The sequence below is a fragment of the Petaurus breviceps genome, unplaced genomic scaffold (genome assembly GCF_028583685.1).
Source record: "Petaurus breviceps papuanus isolate PSGF00001 unplaced genomic scaffold, PetGlider_PUasm1.0 77, whole genome shotgun sequence".
Classification (NCBI taxonomy): domain Eukaryota; kingdom Metazoa; phylum Chordata; class Mammalia; order Diprotodontia; family Petauridae; genus Petaurus; species Petaurus breviceps.
This window is the reverse complement of record NW_027186492.1, coordinates 13,136,035-13,156,006: the sequence shown is the minus strand read 5'-3', so window position 1 is coordinate 13,156,006 and position 19,972 is coordinate 13,136,035. Positions and strand designations below refer to the sequence as shown.

Genomic DNA, 19,972 nt, shown 5'->3' with positions numbered 1-19,972 from the left:
TGGGAGAAGACATTCTGCACTGTCCTACCATGTGGGTGGGAATAGCCTTTTTGTGTTGTCTATATAGATGGAACTGACTCCGTCTTTAAATTCACCAGACCGAGGCACAGCTGCTCTCTGTTTCCAGTGGCATCCAGGGATGAAGGTCTCATACATTCATAAAAGGGACACCATGTAGTCAGCTAGGCAAAGAAGAACCCTCTTCCCCTTCTGCTTAGATCCTACAGTCCTGAGAAACAAACTTGGGACTTGGGGCTATATAATTTTTCCTTTTCAGTTTCAGGTGCAGGGATGAGGCCTCCTGATCCAGGAGTTCAAGCCATGGGAATCTTGGATGAATGTGATTCCAGGACCAATGTTGCCATCCACCCAACTGGGAAACACTGAGAAGTCAGAGTCCTTGAGCCCAGGCATTGGACTTGGAATTTAGTGACAACAATGGTAAGTGCTGATTGAGGTTTTGAGGAAAATGATTGTATGCTGAGCATTGATCTAACTTTGTAATAAATATTGCTTTATAAAACTTAATCTGATTATTGAGTTGTTAAGTGGAACTGGGATACTGGGACCCCTAAAATTGGGGAAACACAATAGGTGGGTACTTGAGCCAATGGCAGCAATGAGAAACTACCATCCCAAGGGTATTCAGTACCTAGGGTACTGAAAAATCCTAGGGGAGAAGTGAAATGTAATATATCTGGCCTTCAGGCAGTGGAGTTGAGAGGCAGAGTAATCACTGGTACATCTGGATCTCCAAAATGTCTTAAGAGGATAAGAACACAAAGAATGAACATTTGACTTGGCAACACTTGCTGTAAGGTGCTCTCAAGAAATCAAGGAAAAAAGAATTCATATGCTTTCTGTAGAGAAGCAGACAGTAGGTCATTGCTTCAATGAACTTATAATTTAGTAGGTAAACTATATAACCACATGAGATGTTAAAAAACAAAAGAAGAGTTAACTAATAAACAACAACAAAAATTAATTTAATTGCAAAGGACTCACATCCAAATTATTGCCTAAATCTTTTGCCTTTGACCCAGATTAGGAAATTTAGCTTCAAGCAAGATGTACGTGTGTGTTTGTATATGTGTGTATATATAATACATATTTACATGTTAAAATTAGGGAATGATTGCCCAGATCTTCATCCCCTTGGGATGGAAGACTAAGTTTAAGGTCAATAGACTATTCACCTTACTCGATTCTATTGCATACCAGACTATACCACTTAAATTAATAAATACACAGTTAATGCTCTTGGATTTTGCTTACTGAAACTATGATTATTTTTTAAAAGCATATAGAAGACACAAACAGCAATTTAAATATCCAGGGTGGGTGAGGTCATGAAGATCTTTTGCCTCCTAAAGGTTAGACACACAAAAAAGACCTTCTTAGTCATGCTTGATTTTCAAACAGTTGTATCCCTGGGGAAATTGATGAAAACCATAGGGTGGACTGACGTTGCTTTCTTACTGTAGTAAGTATCTGGAGGTGATTTGGATTCAACTAGCATTTTTTTTTCTGGGGAGTTAACCTATGGCATATTTATTAAAGGAAATGGATAAGAGTACCGGATGAACTGGTATGGATGGGTTACTATCTTTTTTAAAACTTTTAATTAATTATTATTTAATTTATTTTTAGCTTTCAGCATTTATTTTATAAGATTTTGAGTTCTAAATTTTCCCCCTCCCTACCCTACACCCTCTCCAAGACAGCATTCAGTCTCATATAGGATATACATGTGCAATCACATTAAACATATTTCTACATTAGTCATGTTGTGAAAGAAGAATCAGAACAAAAGGGGAAAGCCACAAGAAAGAAAAAAAGAGAGAGAGAAAATAGTATGCTTTAAACATATTCAGACTCCACAGCTCTTTCTCTGGATGTGGATAGCATTTTCCATCATGAGTCTTTTGGAAGTGTTTGCATTGGAAGATCATTGCATTGCTGAGAAGAGCTAAGTCAATCAAAGTTGGTCATTGTACAATGTTGCTGTTACTATGCATGGTGTTCTCCTGGCTCTGCTCCCTTCACTCATCAGTTCATGTAAGTATTTCCAAGTTTTTCTGAATCTGCCTGCTCCTCATTTCTAATGGAACAATAGTATTTCATTACATTCACATACCACCACTCGTTCAACCATTCCCTAATTGATGAGCATCTTCTCCATTTCCAATTCTTGGCCACCACAAAAAGAACTGCTATAAATATTTTTGTATATGTAGGTCTTTTTCCCATTGTTATGATCTCTTTGGGATACACACCTAGCAGTGGTATTGTGGAATCAAAGGGTATGCACAGTTTTATAACCCTTTGGGCATATCAACTAGCATTTATTAAATACCTACTATGTACCAGACAATAAAAAATATATATAATAACACATATAATTTTGGTGGGAGAATCTAATAATGGGGAAATCACAAATGACCTCATGTAGAAGTTGTGCTTGAACTGAGTACTGACAGAATGAAAAGAGGTGAAAATGGAATATATTACAGTCATGGGGGACAACCTGTGCAAAGTCTTGGAAACAGAGATGAAACATCCTGTACAAAGAGCATGAAGTTGGCCAATTTGCCTGAAATGTAGACTGGGGGACAGGGAGGTGGAGAGGGAGAGGGAACATACAATCACCTGGAAAGATCAGTTGGAGTCAGACTCTGAAGGGATATAAATGACAGCATAGCAGGTATTTTATGGTAAAGATAATAGGTAACAAACATTTATTTTCTCCCCTTCCCCCCAATTGAAAAAATAAGACCCCAACCCTTGTATCTCATAGTCAAAGTCAAATAAAACATACGTGCACATTGGCCATGTCCTGAAATATATATCTTATTCTCCATTTTGAGTTTATTCGTTCTCTAGCAGGAAGTGGATCTCTTGCTTTAGGAGACAGTAATGGGAAATTATAAAAGAAAAATTAGGTTAATCTAATTATATGAAAATGAGTGCTTCTTGTACTACAAAAAAGGAACATCTAGAATAAGAAGGAAAGAAACAAACTAGGAGAAATATCCTTGCATCAGAAACTTCTGGGCCAAGTCTGACATAGAATGGAACCAATGCAGATTTATCAGAGTAAAAGTATTTATCCAGTTGACAAATGGTCAAACAATGTTGTTGTTGTTCAGTCATTAAATCTCTTAGTGATCCCATGGGCCATATCCTTCTGTCCTCCATTATCTCCCAAAGTCTGTCAATACTGTCCATGGGGTTTTCTTGGCAAAGATACTGGAATAGTTTGCCATTTCCTTCTCCAGTGGATCACCTTTTGTAAGAAAGGTGTCTCCACTATGACATGTACATCTTGAGTAATCCTGCATAGCATACATAGCTCATAGCTTCACTGAGCTACAAAGTTCCTCTGTCACAAGAAGGAAGTGATCCAGGAGTGGGAATCAAAGGAAATTCTTAGAGGAAATAAACAATCAAGAGCTAGGCCAAAAAAAGTTCAAAATCTTTAATAATAAAAAAATGAAAATTAAAGTAATTTTGATTCTACTCAAACCACCATCAAATGAAAGATGACAAAATGTAAATGCTAATGTGGATGTGGCAAAAAAAAAAAAGAAAGAAAAAGACAGATAACTGTTACACTGCTGGTGGGATTATGAATTTATCTAACCTTTTTGAAAAAGCAATATGGAATTGTACAATAAAAAAATACCAAAATGTGCACATCCAATGATCTCACTACTGAAACTGTACCACAAGGATGATATTGATGGGAAAAATACCTATCTGTACAAAAATATTCTTAGCAGTAGTATTTGCAATAACAAAAAACCTGGAAACCGGGGTGGGGGGGAGGGGTTGGTAGCCATTTTTTCAGAATAACTATAGAAATGATGAAATATGAATGCAATGGATTATTATTTAAGAATGATTGATATGACAAATTCACAGAAACAGGAAAATTTATGATTAAGAGAAAGAAAGCAGAAACTAAAGAGCAATGGTACATATTGACTATAAACAAGGAGTTAAAAACAGCAATAAAAATCTTTTTTTTTTTTAAGCAATCGGGGTTAAGTAACTTGCTCACGGTTACATGTCTGAGCCTGGGATTCGATCTCCAGGTCATCCTGACACTGGAGCTGAGCCACCTGGCCGCCCCTAAGTTTTTTTTTTTGGAGGTGGAAGGCAAGGCAATCGGGGTTAAGTGACTTGCCCAAGGTCACACAGCTAGTATAGTGTGTCAAGTGTCTGAGGCCAGATTAGAACTCGAGTCCTTCTGACTCCAGGGCTGGTGCTCTAGACATTACACCACCTAGCTGCCCCCCAATAAAAGTCTTATAGAATATCTGTAATTCATTTAGAGATTAGCAAATTCTCAATAATTGATTTATACTGGAAAAAAAAACCTCACAAGAGACTAATGTCAACAAAAATGCCAAGTATTTTCCCCCTCTATGTTTTTCTTAAAGGCGTTTTATTTTAACTTCCTTTGTCAAATAAAGGCATTCAAATGTATGAGAAAGAGCATAAGAAAAACTAAGCTAAAAAATCCAGTGAAGACAACCAACAAACAAAAAACAAGGTATTATAAATGATTAATGTATGTGTAATTTCTTTTAATTTTCAATTGTTAACTCAACCTTAAAAGATGTGTACCTTCATTGGTCTTTTACTGCTGATCATTCTGCTTCCAATTCCTAACCACCCAATTCTGTTTTCTTCACCTTGTAAAATGGTCCCAAACATTTTATGACAAATATTTTCTCAAAAACTACCTGTAACTACTTAATAACTAAACAAAATAGATTTTCCAGTCCTCATCCTCCTTTACTTCCATGGAGCACAGTGGATAGAGAGCCAGGCTTGGAATTATGAAGACCTGAGTTCAAATCCTGCCTCATACACTTACTAGCCATGTAATCCTGGGCAAAGTCATTTAATCCCTCTTGGCCTCAGTTTATTCATATTTAAGATGAGGATGGAGTTGAGGATTTATGTGTGATTCTGTGATCCTATATGGCCATGTTAATCAACTTTTTTTTTCAGGATATTTTCTTTTCCTTTTCTTCAGAGATACCAGTCAATCATGGTCTTCTCTTGTTATTGAGGATGATATTGATGGGAGTTGTTTCAGTCATGTCTGACTGTTCATGGCCTTATTTAAGGTTTTCTTTTAAAAAAAATTTGGGGGGCAGCTAGGTAGCGCAGTGAGTAAAGCGCCTGTCCCGGAGTCAGGAGGACCTGAGTTAGGTTCCGACCTCAGACACTTAACACAAAAAAAAAAAACTAGCTGTGTAACCTTGGGCAAGTTACTTAACCCCAATTGTCCTCCAAAAGGAAAAAAAAAATTTTTTTGTGTTTGCTTTTTGGAGGGGAGAAGGCAGGACAATTGGGATTATGTGATTTGCCCAAGGTCATACAGCTAGTAAGTGTTAAGTGTCTGAGGTTGGAATTGAACTCAGGTCCTCCTGACTCCAGAGCCAATGCTCTATTCACTGCATTTAGGGTTTTCTTGACAAAGATACTGGAGTGGTTTGCCCTTTCCCTCTTTAGTTTATTTTACAGATGAGGAAACTGAGGCAAACAGGGTTAAGTGACTTGTTTAGGATAACAAAGTTAGTAGGTATCTGAGACCACATTTGAACTCAGGAAGATGAGTTTTCCTCACTCCACGCCCAGCATGGTGTCCACTGCATTGCCTAGGTGCCTCTTCTCCTCTTATATTTTCAACGTCTCCATCTCTTTCTGCCCTGTTGAATTTTTGTCCTTTTCCTAATTTCTTAAAGTAGATGTTTCCCAAAGTTCTATCCATGGCTCTCTTTTCTTCTCTCTTGTACTCTCCCTCTTGAAAATCCTTTCAGTTCTAAAACTTCAAGTATCCACTCTAAGAAGATAACCCTTTCTATCCAGTCCTCATCTCAGTTTGGAAGCTACCAGCATTACCAACTTGTCAACAGGACATTTGACATCATCATTTCTCCTAGGTGCACCACCATTCACTCAGTCTTCCACATTTTCATATTGCCATATAATTGTGCACATCTTATCCCCAAAATAGATTATAATCTCCTTAAGGCCAAGAACTGTTCAATTTTTGTTTTTGTAACTCCAGTACTTAACATAGTACCTTGCACATAGTAGAAGTTTAATAAATGTTTTTTGAAATGAAATGACATTTTTGTAAGTGGAATTTATTAACAAACATTATGAATTTATATGCTAAGGAGGTTACAGTATTTTAAATTATAAGGAGAAGTAGGAGATTTGAACTTAAGAGAGATTGAAAGGGATAATTAGCACAAGAAGCTAGAAATGAAAAAAATAATGGTCACACATATAATCACAAGATGAGAACAATGGATGGGACTAGATTAGGGGTGGGGGACCTGTGACTTCGAGGACACATGTGGCCCTCTAGGTCCTCAAGTGCACCCCTTTGACTAAATTAGTCACCCTGGACTAGATTATATATGTTTTATGTAAGACTGATCCCTTGAGGTTTCACTTCCACTGCCATTTTCCACTCTTATCTGGCAGGGGACAGTGGGGATGGGTAAAGGTTTAACTGGCCTGTGCTCCCTAGGAATTGTGCTGGTTGTGTGCAAGGGCGGAGGAAACAATGAGGTAACTTTATTCCTGCTCCCTATTGGAGGCTCCAAAGGAGATTTAGATTGTAATGAAACCTGGAGATCAAAATGAAGAGGGGGACACAGGTGGTATGCAGTATTTCTGCCTGACATCTGAGTCCCATAGATCTGAGAAGAAGGCCATATTCAGTGATATGGGGGACTGAGGCTAAATAGTTCCAGAGGGTGGAAACCAGATATAGTACATCAAGGTGTAGAGATGACCCAGGGCATTAGAGACCAAAGGTGTAGATATTTAAGAATGAAGTCAAAATGTGTTGCTCATTTGTACAGGTATCTGCTGACTTACATAAATATAGTGAATGGAATTTTGGCCTGAGAGCATTCCTTATAGCAAGATGGCAGGGGCTCCTTCAACAGGTTCCCCCTCCCTATAGGAGTCATTCTGGGCAAGACTGAATAAACCATTTATCAGGGATGTTGTAGAAAGAATTTCTGTTGACCTCTGATTTTCCCTTCAGTTCTGTGATTCTGTGAAACAGTGAATTCCCAAACCATTTCATAGGCTTTGGGAGGGAGTGGGGTTTGGATAAGACTGGTGATTTCCTTGTTCCAGGGAACTTTCAGCAAGGAAAATCCCTCTGCAGATGCCTTTTGGCAATTCTTCTGCATCTTTTCCATCTGACTCCCCTCCACTTAGATAGCTGCCACCTAAATTCATCACCTCTTACCTAGATTATTGCCATCAGCCTCCTAATTAGTCTTTCTGCCTCCAGTATCTCCCCACTATGGTCTATCCTACACACCACTGCCAATGTAATTTTCTCTAAGTACAGATCTGACCATGTAACTCCCCTACTCAACCATCTCCAAGGCTTCCTATTTATTGCCTCTAAGATAAAAGGAAGGAGGGGTAGGGGAAAGGGAAGAGAATAAGCATTTATATAGCCAAGCACTGAGCTAAATGCTTTACAAATACTATCTCATTGTGAGAAGAGTAGAACCAGGAGAAATTTGTACACAATTACAGACACTATGTATGTGTAATGACCATCTTTGATAGACTGGACTCTTCTCAGCAATGCAGTGATATAAGTCAACCCCAAAAGACTCATGATGGAGAGAAATATGTGTATCCAGAGAAAGAACTGAGTTTATATCCAGATTGAAGCAAACTACCTGATCTTTTTCCTTTTCTTGTTTAGTTTTATGTCCTCTTTACCATTTTTCATTCCATCTGACACAATCCGTCTTTATAACCTGACTAATGTGACTAAAGTGTGAAAGCACTTACAGATCCTATACTTGACTATATGCCGCCATGGGGAGGAGGGGAGGGAGGGGGACAAAATGTGAAACTCAAGGAATTGTGGAATTGAATCTTGTAAACTAAAAGTAAAAAAACAAAATCATAAAAAAAGAAAACCACAAATATTATCTCATTTAGTCCTCACAACAACCCAGCTAGGTAGATGCTGTTATCGTTCCCATTTTGCAGTGGAGTAAATTGGAGCCAAACAAAAGTTAAGTGACTCTGCCAGGGTCCCAGGGCCCAGCACACTATCCACTGTCACCTAATTGCCTGATTAAGGTTAAAATGTAAACTCCTGTTTAACTTTAAAAGTCCTTTACAACCTGACCATCCTCACTGGATATTAATTATTTCCTTTCCCATACTCTGCAATCCAGCCAAACTGACCTCTTTCTTCTCCCCACATTCTGTCTCTAGTCTCTGTGTTCAGCACTGAACATTCTCCGTGCCTAGAATATGCTCTTTCCTTTTCCTCAGAGTCCCTCTCTTCTATTAGGATGCAGCTCAGGAGCCATCTTCCAGAAGCCTTTTTTTCCCCCTGACTTTTTGTTTTGTTTGTAGGGCAATTGGGGTTAAGTGACTTGTCCAAGATCACACAGCTAGTTTTTTTGTGTTGTCTGAGGTCAAATTTGAACTCAGATCCTCCTGACTCCAGGGCTGGTGCTCTATTCACTGTGCCACCTAGTTGCCCCTCGAGAAGCCTTTCTGAATCTACTAACAGAGAATGCCCTCTCTCCCAAAGTACCTTGCATATATTTGTATTTATTAATTTACAGTTATGCTGTATATATTTTATGTGTATTACTGTCTCCATCAACAGCATGTAAATCCATTTAGTAAGGATTTAGTAAGGATTATTTCTTTTTTTTTTAAAGCAATTGGGGTTAAGTAACTTGCTCAAGGTTACACGGCCAGTTATTTCTGGGTGTGGTGCTGAGTATCTGAGCCCGGATTTGATCCAGGTGATCCCAACACTGAAGCCGGTGCTCTTACTCGCTGAGCCACCTGGCCGCCCCGGATTATTTCTTTCTTTAAGTTGTATTTGTGGGGTGGCTAGGTGGTGCAGTGAATAGGGCACCAGCCCTGGAATCAGGAGGGCCTGAGTTCAAATCCAGCCTCAGACACTTAACAGTTACTATCCATGTGACCTTGGGCAAGTCACTTAACCCCAATTGCCTTGCATTCCTCCCTCCAAAAAAAAAAAAAGTTTGTATTTGGTTGATTTGCAGTCATTCCCACAATCATATAACTAGAATGTGTCAGAGGTAGAGTTTGAACCCAGGTCTTCCTAACTCAGGCCAGCTATGTTATTCCTATTTAGTATTTTGAATCCTAGAGTCTTCCTTTGAAGTTACAGAACTTGGTGGCTGGCATAGAGGGTAGAGGAATCACATACCTGCTTTTCCTTGCTTTCTCTACTGCTGATGCAGTTGACACTGTTTTCTTAACCCCGTTGTGCTCTTAGAGTATGGAGTAAACCCCTTCATAGAGTTTAAAACTACAAGGCCCTGAAGCAGCTAGGTGGTGCAGTAGATAGAACTCTGGGCTGAGAGTAAAATTGAGTTCCAATCCAGCCTTGAACACTTGCTGAAAACTGTGTGACCCAGGGCAAATTACTTAGCATGCCTCATTTTCTTCAACCATAAAATGAGGATAATAATAGTACCTACCTCCCAGGGTTGTTTGGAAGATTAAATGATATAATTTTGTAAAACATTTAGAATAGTACCTGGAACATTGCAGGCACTATATAAATGCTATTATTATTATTAATCTAACAGTATCACAGTGTTGGGGATCAGGTCCTTATGGTCTGCACACAATACATAATTAATTAACATCTAGTTATTGTAATTCCTCATGTTTCTATAGAGATTTGCAAAATATTTTTTTCTCACAGTACCCCTGTGATATATAGGATCCAAATTTTATTATCCCCTTTTTATAGAATAGGGAACTAAGTCTCAAAGAGGCTTAGAGATTTGCCTATGGTCTCATAATCAGTAAGTGTAGCAGCCAGGATTCATAGCCAGGCCTCCTTTGTCCAAATCCAGCACACTTTCTACCACTCCACCCTCTGTCCCCTATTGTCATTGGTTTTATTGTTGCTGCTGTTGTTGAGTGCCCATAAAAAACAAGAACTGGACCCTGGCTCCTAGGAGAATCTCTAGGCCTTCAGTGTCTCCCGTACCCACATGTCCTGAATGCTGCTACTTCTTTTGCTTGATCTATTGCTGTTTTCTCTCCAGGAGTGTGCTATATTAACCACTGAAGCTGCATTAAGTAGAGCTAGAGCAGAATGCATCCTAGGCATTCCATGACCAGAAGGGAAACCTTGGAGAAAAGTGGTGGTGTTTCAGACCTGATGGTGGCCAAGGTCTCACCAGTTCTGGTTGTAGGGTCTGTGATGGACAGTGATGGAAAAAGGAATATAAGAGAGACAACAAGAGCAGAAAGAGGAAAAGGAGGCCATGGTAACAACACAAAAAAGATGAGAAAGAAGGGCTGGACTGAGGCAGCTCCAAGAGTCACCAATGAGTGAAGATGACGATAAATGGAGATGGTAGGGAAGAAGAGATGGACCTGGAGAAAATCATCCCAGCTCTGTCGAGAGCCAACATGGCAGGGAGAATTTAGCACAGGTGAGGCATAGGGAGGAGGAAAACAATAGAGATAGAATATAAGTGCTACCTTGTGTGCTGCGCAGGAGATTCACTGAGAACATTCCTAACATGTTGGATCTTGAATTAATTGCATCACTACTTTTACCCTGGAATTTTGTTTTTAATTGCTAAATTTGCTTTTATACAGTAAACAAATATAATCAAAAACAAAACACTCACAAAATATATTCTCTGAAAATGGCTAAGTAAAGCAATATACCCATATAATAGTATAATTAACTTGATATTTTTGTAGTTACAGTAGGTTTAAAAGAAGACAGGACTTCAGCTGTTACAAATTAGTACAAACACTGCCTTTGTATTTGGCTTCAGATTTTTAACATTTTTATTTTTGTAGGTTAATGTCTTTTACATAATTATAGTCATTCTGTTCTCTCAGTTCTTCTTTCTTCATGACATCATTTCATACAAGTCTGTCTGTGTTTCTTTGTATTCTTCCTGTTTGTCATTCCTTACAAATGAATAATATTCTATTACATTCACTTAACACAATTGGCTCAACCATTCCCTAATTATTGGGCATATCATTTATATTCCCAATTTTTTTCTATTATAAATAGTACTACTTTTGCCCTGGTATTAAAAAGAGCCAGATATTAGGGGCAGCCAGGTGGCTCAGTGAGTAAGAGCACTGGCCCCAGTGTCGGGATGACCTGGGGATCAAATCCAGGCTCAGATACTTAGCACCACACCCAGAAATAACTGGCCATGTAACCTTGAGCAAGTTTACTTAACCCCAATTGCTTTAAAAAAAAAAGAGCCAGATAATGCAATGGGGCTGAAAATATGTAGGTTAGAAAGAAAGAACATAAGGCAAAAGTAGTCAGAGTGAGTTCAGTGGAGAAACTTGCTAAGGATTTGAAGCATGGTGTAGTTAGGGAGAATAAAGCATATGGGCAGAAAGATTAGGAATAGGGAGACCTGAGTTCTCGTCTCTAGCTCATTATTTGCTGTATGACTTTGAGACAGTATTTTAGTTTATCTCCCTAAGCTTCAGTTTCCTCCAGAAAGCAACAGCAAGTTAATCAGCAAGGCATTAATTGAGACAGAGTATAAACAGAAAAAACAAAGGGGAGAAATCAAGCAAGAGAATAATTTTTAATCTCTATACATAAAACAAGTGCACTTTCCCACAGACTCCCATGTTATTGGGGTGGGCAACACTCCCTATACACATGGTCTGATGTGAGTAGAGGTTGTGTTTTGACTAGAATAACTCCTGCAGTTCAGTCTCCTGACAAATGTCTATGTCTCCCTGCTTCATGGTTGTAGCCCTCATAATTCTCTTGCTTGGCCCTGAAGTTCCACCTGTGGTTGCCGTTCTTTCCCACCTTCATAGCTTTCACCTGCTCCTGTAGCTTTTTTTCCTCCAAGGGAGAACACAGAGAGGAAATCGTTACTGTTCTTTTGTGAGGCGGCCTGGAAACTGGTCTCCTTCAAGTTGCAGCTCAAATGCTACCTTCTGTCTGAAACCTTTTCTAGTCCCCTGAGCTCCTAATGTGGTCCTCTCCAAGGTCCCTTTGTATCTGTTCTGCATGTATGTGGTATCCTCTCCTTAGAGTAGCTACCATCATCTTGTCTTCCCTGTTACAATGTAAGCTCCTTATATTAGGACACAGGGCAAAGATAGTTTTGTTTTTGGGTATCCTTAGTGCCTTGCACAGGGCCTAGTACATAATATGCCATTTGACACAATTGATTACATTCTCCTTCTTAGTGTTCCCTCCTTGATAGGTTTTTGTGACATTGTTCTCTTCTGTTTCTCCTCCTACCTATACAACTGTTCCTTTTCAGTCTTAACCGTTAAGCACTGGAGTCCACCAGCTCGCTACTCCAAGCCCTCTTTTCTTTTCCCTATATACTCACTCACTTGTAGAACTCATCATCTCCCATGATACCAGTTATAATCTTTATGTAGTTTATTCCCAAATATAGACATCTAGCCATATACCCTATCCCAATATGGTCTCCTCTACATAGTGCTCTTGAACTAAAAAACTATCTATTAAAGATGGATCAAGCTTATCTTCCATCAGCCAATGGGATTGCCCCTTCCCATATGTTTAGAGAAATATGTTCACACTTAATAAAGGTATCTGGGTATAGATGATTCCTTATAGTGTAATACCTTATAAACAGTTTGCAATTACATTGGAGGGGGTGATGAAAAATGAACTCCCCTATATTTGTTGAACTTGCTGCTGAACTAGATGTTTTCTATGGTCCCTTTTAGTTTAAACATTCTATGATACTATATGATTGATTTGAAGGAAGCACAATCTCTCTATATAAATAGGCATAGCTGTACTTTTGTAATGGTAATGTATTTTGGAGCTCTGTTGTGCCTCTGCTGGGAGAAGCAGGAATGGGAAGGAAGGGATGAGACAGACAAGAGACAGGCCAAAGGACAGCAAAGAGGTTAACTTTGAATTCTTGGTTGGTTTCTTGACCTTTTACTCATCCATTTCACCAAGCAATTATCAAATATTTATAGAATAGTTTGTATAGAGAAGAGAGCGCTGGCCTTGGACTCAGGAAGATTTGGGTTTAAGATCTGCCTCTGATGTGTAGTAGCTGTATCTCTCATTATAGGCTGAATCTGCATTAGGAAAGGAATTTTTTTACAGAGGAGTTCACTACACAGATGAAACCATAGGATCACAGACTTAGAACTGGAAGGGAGTTTAAAATCCATTTAGTCTAGGTATTTTTAAAATCATTTTTGGTGTATCCTACACCCTTTTGACAGTCTAGTGAAGCCCATGAGCCTCTCCTAAGCCAAATGTTTCAAATGGGTACAATAAAAATCATAGGGAAATGAAGGGAACCAGTTACATTGAAATATAGTTTTCAGAATTTAAAAAAAAATAAGTTCATGGGGATAGCTATGTGGTACAGTGAATAGAGTACCTGTCAGGCAGACTTGAGCTCAAATCCTGCCTCAGACACTTACTAGTTATGTGACCCTAGGCAAATTACCTAACCTTAATTGCTTCAAAAAAAAAAAGTTCATGAACCCCAAGATTAGAACTCTGATCTAATAGATTCTTCTCATTTTAGGATGAAGAAATAGAGGACCAGAAGCCAGTTGATTTGCCCAGGATGACAGAGGTAGTAAGTCATTGTGATAGTAATGGCAATTAAAGATTCCCCTGTATTGGCTTGGTTTTCAAATTGATTGTGTTAAAACCCAGAGTTTGTTAATCCCACCTGTGGGATGGACTTGTTGATGTGAAAAGAAAGTCCTGAACTGGGAAGAGCTGGTGACGTAGATTTCGAGAGACAAGAGAGAGGCGGAAGATCTTTTTGGAAGCAGCACCTCGTGGAGAGAGAGAGAGAGAGACTAAGAGAATTGCTGGTGGCCGCTTTGAATTGCCCTGGACTTTTGAGACCTGCCCCCTGAGCTGCCAAGGACTGAGGAGACATGGCTGTTTTGCTGGTACTTTGTCTGTCTGTTTTGATGTTGTTTTGCCAGATTTGTCCACTGGTGAAAGACAGTCCTGTTGTTGAAGAAGTCCTGGAACCTGGCTTTTGGTTAAGAAGCCCTGAGACTGTCCTGCAGACAGAGAGTGAATACTGTCCACTGGTGAAGGACAGTGCTGTTGTTGCAGGGGTCTGGAGACTGTCCTGCAGACAGAATGAATACTGTCCACTGGTGAAGGACAGTGCTGTTGTTGCAGGGGTCTGGAGACTGTCCTGCAGACAGAGTGAATACTGTCCACTGGTGAAGGACAGTGCTGTTGTTGCAGGGGTCTGGGAGCCTTTCTGTTGGTTCAGAAGCCCTGAAGAAGGATTTTCTTGTTGTATGTTTACAGAAATCCTGGGAGAGGGCTTTGCTAATGTGTTCAGGGGTTCTAGGACTGTTCTACAGACAGAGGATGAATTCATGAAGGGACTGGCAATGTATCTTATGGCCTTGCTAAGCCTTGTCTCCCCAGGAACTAAGATTGCTGAGAACTTGCCTCGTGTCAAGATGAAGAAAAGACCTCCATTTGGGTATTAAGTGCTGTGTTTAAACTTGATGTAACTCTGGGGTAGATTCAATTGTGATCCAGGGGTGGGGAACTTTTGACCTTATGTTTGGAAACTAATCTCCATTTGAGAAGAGGGACTTTGTTGTGGACCAAATGAAGGTATAGCCTAGGGGTGAAGAAGTATTTAGAACTGAGACTTTGTAATTGATTGAATGATTGGAAGGTCCTGGGGTGGGGTAGTCCTTGTAGATTATTTAATCACATTTAGTAAATGCTGTATTTGGAATGATGTCATGTTTTGATCTTCTCTGTTCTTGGTTGGTCACTGAATAAAATGGAGAGCACCTATGCTGGTATTCTGAACCTTGGGAAGTTGCCTTTCCTTGGCATTATATTACAGTCATACAAATGGTTAACTAGCATTTTGGAGTCAGGTCCTCTGACTCCAGATCGAGGGCACTTTTCATATTCTATCTTAAGTCCTAGGGATCCAAAGACAAAAGCAGAACAGTTTCTACCTACAAGGAGCTTACGTTTTTCTAGGGGTAGGATGAGGTATCAATCAGTCAATCAATAAACAGTTATTAAGTACCTACTATGTGCCATACACCGTGCTAAAAACTCAGAATACAAAGATAATTTTACCCCAAGGACAGTGGGAAGAATTTATTTATGAAAAAAATTAACTCTTTCTAAGTTGTATGACCCTAACAGAAACCACAGGTAGCCATTTTACAGAGCAAATTATAAACTGGGAAGGATAGTGCTATATTCATGTATGTGTGTGTGTGTGTGTGTGTGTGTGTGTGTGTGTGTGTGAAGTGGAGTGTAGACTGTTCTAAAACAGTCTGTTACTAGCAAAGAATGTCTTGAAGAAGTAAGGGAGACACCCTCTGGGGGAGACAATTTAGGTTAGTAATTTAGGTTAGTAAACTTCCTCCTTCTAATTATAGGAGGAAAGAGCTGATTCTTTAGTGTGATTATAATGCTGAGAACCTCATGTATACTTTAGCAAGAACAGGATATCCTGACTTAAATAATAAAGGCGAAATGTGAAACCTAAAGATTGGGAGGGACTCCTGCTGCTTTCCCTGTTACCTGAACTAACAACTCTAGTCAGAAACAAGATTTAGGCTGTGATACATACACTGCAGACTCCTCAGATGATTATAAGGAGAGAAACCCGGAAGAACAGGCCTGATGGGCTATGAGGTGGCCCAGAGCCTGACCTAACCCCATATGCACCAGGGTCCTGACTCACTAAGATGTCTCATTTGGCTGTACAAGCTGCTGTGTGGTTTCTTAATATCTTATCATGCAGTTATGTCTCCTTACTCACTGTGTCTATGGAAGAAGGGTTGCCTACAGCTGCCTCTCTCAGCCTGAAACGTTGGTCTAGGATGAGAACTGATATGCTGTGTCCCTCCTGGATCTGAATGTGTTTCCTGTACACAGTTCTTTTGCTACTAGTCATCATTGTCTGTCTCGCATTAGTATGACTCTCCTCTGGAGAGCTACAGAACTAGATAACAGAATTCCAGCCCATTACCCATGGAGGAAGTACCCATGGTGGCCAGGAACAAAGAGTTTAGGGGGGGATGTGTGTGTGTGCAAGCACCCACACGAGTGCTGGTGCTTGCCAGCAAAGCAAACCAATTCAGAGGCGAATCATTTGTATTGTGTTAAGTAAAGGTTCCCATATACCAGCCAAACAAAATATACAAGGATGATTTCTATACTATGACCCACAAATAATGCAGTGAATTGCAAGACATTTAACAAAATGTTACAGCCCCATTCATTGTCCTCAGTCCTTCTGTGACTTCTGCCTCTATTAGTTCATCAATGGAGCAAGGGGTCACAAAGAGCTAGAAGAGATTTTATTTTTTCATTTTTTAAATGCTTTATTAACTTCTGATTTACATCATTCATTTCCACCAGATTTTGAGTTACAAATTTTCTCCCTGTTTTTCCCCTACCCACCACCCCAAAATAGCAGTCCCATAGGATATCCTCTCCTCCAATCTTAGAAGAGACTTTAATGGCCATCAAATCCACCACCCTCATTTTGTGGATGAGAAGACTGAGAGGCAAAGAGAGATTGAATGACTCATCAGAAGTCACCCAACTAATAATTGCCTGAGGCAGAAGCTGAAGTTAGGTATTTCTAAGTTCAACACTCTATCCCAGTCCATAATCTTGCAATTGGAAGTTGCCTCATTTGTTTCAAGCCCTGATTTCCAGAGTAATTAAGCATCATGTCATAATGGATAAAACTCTGGATTTGGAGTCAGGAAGACCTGGGTTCAAATCCTACCATTCATGAAGCATGCTACCCACCTTCTGAAAGAGAGATGATGCACTCAGGGTACCCAATTAGATGTATATTTTTTGGACATGGCCAACTTGCAAATTTGTTTTGCTTTACTTTGTATATTTGCTATAAGAGCTTTCTTTTTGTTCCTTGCAAATTTGTTTTGCTTTACTTTGTATATTTGCTACAAGAGCTTTCTTTTTGTTCCTTTATTTTAATGTGGGTGAGAGGTGAGAGGCAGATAAAATAGATATTTGTTCATTAAAAAAAATTAAATGTTAACAAAGAATTCTGTGTTATTGGCCATATCCAATTTGTTTTTATTATGTATATTTGTTATAAGAGCTTCCTTTTTCTTTTTTTCAATTTTTTTTTTTAAGCAATCTGGAGTAAGTAACTTGCTCAAGGTTACATGGCCAGTTATTTCTGGGTGTGGTACTGAGTATTTGAGCCCAGATTTGATCCCCAGGTCATCCCTACACTGGAGCCGGTGCTCTTACTTGCTGTGCTACCTGGCCACCCCTCTCTTTGTCTTTTAATGGAAAGAATGTGGAAGAGAGAAAATTATTGTTGTAATTAAAAAATAAATTAAAGGTTAAAAAGATGTCCTCAGGGTAAGGAAGTATATTATAAAAAGATAATAGCAGCACTTTTTGTTGTAGCAAACAACTAAAAACAAAGTGATGCCTATCAATTGGAGAATGGCTGAACAGTTTGTGATATATGAATGTAATGGAATATTATTGTGTTGTAAGATACAGTGAATATCATAAACTCAGAGAAATCTGGGAAGACTGGTATAAACTGACAGAGTTAAATAAGAATAACCAGAACAATTTGTACTGTGACAATAATAATGTAAAGGAAAATGGCACCAAAAGACTTCAGAACTCTGATCAACATAGTGACGGTCATGTCTTCAGAAGGTAATAAAGCATGCTTCCAATATCTTTGCAGAGAATTGATTGCCTAGAGATGCAGAATGAGATAGATATTTTCTTAGGAAAAAAAAAATCAATGCAATGATTTCTTTTGCTTGATCAAACCTGCCCCTGCTATGGGCCTCTTGACTTATTATCCTACTCCAGGAACGCTTTTGGAGACTTCTGGGGGTGGGGTGGGGGTAGAACCAAGACTTGTGACCAGAGAATAAGTTATGCCCAGTGGGAGGAATCAGGGACGGGCTGGACAAGGTAGATGACACCCATGTTCCAAGGCCAGAGGAGAGGAAAGAAGAATACTCACCCTTCCCCTCCTGTTGGCAATCCAGCCACAAGTCTTTTCACCTTATATGAAAAACCCTCTCAGACACACTGCTACAATAATAAAAAATAAAATAATAATAAAAGAAGAATCCTGCTTTGGTCTCCCACTTTGGGAATTTATTTATCTATAAAGTGGGAATAATATTAGCATCTGCCTCACAAGGTAGTTGTGAGGAGCAGATGAAATAATGCAACATATGGTGTTTTGTAAATCTTAGAGCCCTATAAAACGTAAGCTAGTATCAGTCCTTAATAGGTCTCATGGATCAGCTTCTCCCTAACAAAGGAGAAAAAAAGGAAAGATCTCACTTGATGCCCCTTCCTCCAGGGAAGGAAGAAAAAGGGGTGGGGAGGAGGGGGTGTTATGAATCCATTCATGGACAAATAAATCAACTAAATTAAAAGGGATTGTGGAGCCTATAAAATCCTCATAACTTTGTCCTCACCTCCCAGGCATCATAAGTATTTTAATGTCTTCAGACAATACAACCAATGGAATGATTCAATATATTAATGCTTGCTATTCCCATCTCAGTAGCTTGACAGAATAGGGATTAAAATACAACAACAGAAAGCAGAATCTTTCTAAACATACCCCGTTGGTGTGATTTTCCAAGTTAGGGTCCTAAAAAGGAAGGATCTTTTCTTTTTTAAACTTTTTTTGGGTTCTTTTCTGGAGGAGGTGGTGAGTGGTAAGACCAGAAGCAGCTCAATAGAGAAAATAAAATATTGGGCCTGGAGCAGGAAGACCTAGGTGTGTATTTCATCTCAGATACTAGCTGGGTGACTGGTGGTCAAATCACTCAACTTCTCATCTATAAAATGGAGATAATGCCTGTAGTATCTACCTCAAAGGATTGTTTTGATGCTCAAATGAAATAATGTATATAAAGCTCTTTGAGGATCTGAAGGCATTATATAAATAAGTTAGTCTTAACAAAGGGTAGACATATAATTGAGAATATGTTGTTGTTCAGTTGTTTCAGACTCTTCATGACCCCATTTGAGATTTTCTTGGCAGAGATATTGGAGTGGTTTGCCATTTACTTCTCCAGCTCATTTTACAGGTGAAGAAACTGAGGCAAACAGGGTTAAGTGACTTGCCCAGGGTCACCTAGCTAATAAGTGTCTGAGGTCAGATTTTAAGTCAGGAAGAGTATTCCTAACTCCAGGCCTGGCACTCCATCCACTATGCCACCCAGGTACTCCATTATGGCCCCTACTTTCTACTTACACAACCACTGAAGAGGTTACCCATAAAGAGGGTTAGGGTTGCTCTGGAGACCCCAAAATACCAACATGCCAGGTCCTGCTGAATGAATTCAATTTAAGTCTTCTCAGCCAAAGAAAAGCAAAGTTTATTAAAAGTTCGCTTGTATTGGACACAGAGTAAGTCTGTCCTAGGTCATTCTATGGTGCTCTCACATACATGGAGGGAAGATGGGATCTTATATACAGAAAGTTGTGGGAGAAATCTAGAGGTCGTCTAGAGTAAGAGTTTGGGGAGGGTCTTCAGAAGAAGTCAGATGAGGTCAATGAGTGATTAAGGGTGGGAAGTTACTGGAGGCTACCTGGAGACCACAGATAATGGTGGGCTAGGCCAGTTCTAGGGTGGACTGATATTTTGATTGGCTCAAGGGTGGGAAGTCTAGTAACACAGGTTTGGGCCCAGCCAAAATGTAAGGCTTATGGCCTCATGCAAATGCGTCATCAAATGGGAGGATTTAATCAGAGTTCAATGGGGCTTTCCAGAGCCTGTACTTCAAGGCCTCAAGGAGAGCTCAAGGGGGCTCCCAGAGCTTATACCTCATCAGCCACCACCCTAGTTCAAGCCTTTATCACCGCTCACCTGGACTATTG

The 19,972-nt window shown here is 39.5% G+C and overlaps 1 long non-coding RNA gene across 2 annotated transcripts in view; it reads left to right on the top strand.

Moving 5' to 3' along the window:
* LOC138175517 (uncharacterized) overlaps positions 1-17,793 on the top strand; it is a 33,065-nt gene extending 15,272 nt beyond the window's left edge. For both annotated transcript variants that reach the window (XR_011172016.1, XR_011172015.1), the window contains 2 exons: positions 278-441; positions 13,620-17,793. This is a non-coding gene — a long non-coding RNA (uncharacterized lncRNA). The remainder of the gene's footprint in view (positions 1-277; positions 442-13,619) is intronic.
* The last annotated feature ends 2,179 nt before the right edge of the window (positions 17,794-19,972 follow it).